A 2,628-nucleotide genomic window follows, 5' to 3' on the forward strand; every position below is an offset into this window, starting at 1 on the left:
ACATGGATAAATCTGGAAGATATCATTTTGAGTGAAATAAGCCAGATGCACAAGGATAAGTATTGTATGATCTCACATAAATGAAATAATTAAAATAAGCAAATTCATAGAGTCAGAAACTAGAATATAGGTTGCCAGCAGCCAGGATGAGGATAGGGAGGAGTTAATGCTTAATTGGTACTGAGTTTCTGTTTGGGGTATGGGGAAGATTTGTTAATGGATGGTGTTAATAGTAGCACAACTTTGTGAATGTAATTAACACCACCGAATTACATATTTGAAAGTGGCTTTAAAAATACTTTCCCATTAATATTTACTTGTGCTTTCTCTTTTTTGGCTTTGACTGATCTTTCAGATGTTTCTCTTACCTCTTTTTTGTTTGTTTGTTTGTTTGTTTCACAGAATCAACTTTTGGCTTTGTTCTCCATTGTCCTTGCTTTCTATTCCATTAATTAGTACTATGTTCTATTTCTTCAGGTTTATTCATATGCTCTTCTGCCATTTTTATTGTATGTGCTTTAGCACATTAATTTTCAAGCTTCCTTCTCTTCTAATTTAAATATTTGAGGTAATAAACTTCTCTCAAAATACTGCTATATCTGTCTTATACAAGTTTTGTTATGTAGGGCAGGCCACAGTGGTTCAACAGGCAGAGTGGATAGATGTTTGGCCATTGTCAAGTGCTATGATGATGAATGTTTCTTTTTAATTATGGCAATTCTTGCTTTATATATTTTGAGGCTGTTATTTTATGCACATAAGTTATCTTCCTGCTGAAATAAGCCTTTTATCATCATTCAGTTATTCTCTTTATCCCTAAGTAAGGCTTTTTAAGATACAGTTTTATTGCTATATATTCACCTACCCATTGCAATCCATTCAAAGTATACCATCAATGGCTCCCAGTGTCATCATGTAGTTGTGCAACCATCACCACAATCAACTTTAGAACATTTCCTTACTCCAATAATAATAATAAAATATAAAAGAAAACAAAGAAGTCCTAAACATAAGAACCAAAACTGTAAAACCAGAAAACATAGGGAAGCATTAAGGAACTGGTCTCAAACAGTGGATTTTAGACTTTACATCAAACGCATGAGCAACAAAGGAAGAAGTAGATAAATGGGACCACAACAAAATTTAATAATTTTATACAAAGGACTTTATCATGAGAGTAAAAAGGCAACTTACAGAATGGGAGAAAATATCAGAAACTACACATCCGATAAGTATTTGATATCCAGAATAAGTAAATAAAGAACTCTTACAACTCAACAGAAAGACAAAAGACCCCATTAAAAAGTGGGCAAAAGACTTGAACAGGGCTGCAGTCAGCACCGGATCCTGGAGCCCACGGCAGCTGCCATGTCCCATCAGACCGGCATCCAAGCTAGTGAAGATGTTAAAGATATCTTTGCCAGAGCAAGAAATGGAAAATACAGACTTCTGAAAATATATATTGAAAATGAGCAACTTGTGATTGGGTCATATAGTCAACCTTCAGATTCCTGGGATAAAGATTATGATTCCTTTATTCTACCTCTGCTGGAGGACAAACAACCATGCTATATCTTATTCAGATTAGATTCCCAGAACGCCCAGGGATATGAATGGATATTCATTGCGTGGTCTCCAGATCATTCTCATGTTCGTCAAAAATGCTGTATGCAGCAACAAGAGCAACTCTGAAGAAGGAGTTTGGAGGTGGCCACATTAAAGATGAAGTATTTGGAACAGTAAAGGAAGATGTATCATTACATGGATATAAAAAATATTTGCTATCACAATCTTCTCCTGCTCCATTAACTGCAGCTGAGGAAGAATTACGACAGATTAAAATTAATGAGGTACAAACTGATGTGAGTGTGGACAGTAAGCATCAAACACTACAAGGAGTAGCATTTCCTATTTCTCGAGAAGCTTTTCAGGCTTTGGAAAAATTGAATAACAGACAGCTCAACTATGTGCAGTTGGAAATAGATATAAAAAACGAAATTATTATTTTGGCCAACACAACAAATACAGAACTAAAAGATTTGCCAAAGAGGATACCCAAGGATTCCGCACGTTACCATTTCTTTCTGTATAAACATTCCCATGAAGGAGACTATTTGGAGTCCATAGTTTTTATTTATTCAATGCCTGGATATACATGCAGTATAAGAGAACGCATGCTGTATTCTAGCTGCAAGAGCCCTCTGCTAGAAATAGTAGAAAGACAACTACAAATGGATGTAATTAGAAAGATTGAGATAGATAATGGGGATGAGTTGACTGCAGACTTCCTTTATGAAGAAGTACACCCCAAGCAACATGCTCATAAGCAAAGTTTTGCAAAACCAAAAGGTCCTGCAGGAAAAAGAGAAATTCGAAGACTAATTCGTGGTCCAGCTGAAACTGAAGCCACTACTGATTGAAATCATCATATTAAACATTCTAATACTAGGTTTTTAAAAGTCCAGCTTTTAGTACAGGAGACCTGAAATCATTCCACGTTGATATAAAATAGGGGAAAATTGTAATTTTTTAAAAATAGCACTTTTCACTTCTGTGTGTTTTTAAAATTAATGTATAGAAGACTCATGATTTCTATTTTTGAGTTAAAGCTAGAAAAGGGTTCAACAT

General features: G+C 35.0%; 1 pseudogene; it reads left to right on the forward strand.

Annotated features, from left to right (window-relative positions):
* The first annotated feature begins 1,332 nt into the window (after positions 1 to 1,332).
* Positions 1,333 to 2,628, forward strand: LOC143686023 (twinfilin-1 pseudogene; annotated as a pseudogene).

The sequence above is a fragment of the Tamandua tetradactyla genome, chromosome 6, assembly GCF_023851605.1.
Source record: "Tamandua tetradactyla isolate mTamTet1 chromosome 6, mTamTet1.pri, whole genome shotgun sequence".
Taxonomy (NCBI): Eukaryota; Metazoa; Chordata; class Mammalia; order Pilosa; family Myrmecophagidae; genus Tamandua; species Tamandua tetradactyla.